This window comes from Acanthisitta chloris, unplaced genomic scaffold (assembly GCF_000695815.1).
Source record: "Acanthisitta chloris isolate BGI_N310 unplaced genomic scaffold, ASM69581v1 scaffold10666, whole genome shotgun sequence".
NCBI lineage: Eukaryota > Metazoa > Chordata > Aves > Passeriformes > Acanthisittidae > Acanthisitta > Acanthisitta chloris.
The window spans coordinates 14,113-14,346 of record NW_008677650.1 but is presented as its reverse complement, the minus strand read 5'-3'; positions in this window follow the sequence as shown (position 1 = coordinate 14,346).

Here is a 234-nt window from a genome sequence, read left to right as displayed (position 1 = left end):
GGCCTCCCCGCGGCGTGACCCGTAGGCTGTGCTGGTCTCCCTCGCCTGCGGAGGAGCCGCGGGAGAATGGGAGTGTGCTGTAGGATCCTGCCCTCCCGGGCTGGGCCGTCCTTAGCCACGGGAAGAAGTGACTGAGTGGCGAGACACTGGCCCAGGTTGCCCAGGGAGGCTGTGGCTGCCCCAACCCCGGCAGTGTTCACAGCCAGGTTGGATGAGGCTTGGGCAACCTGCTCT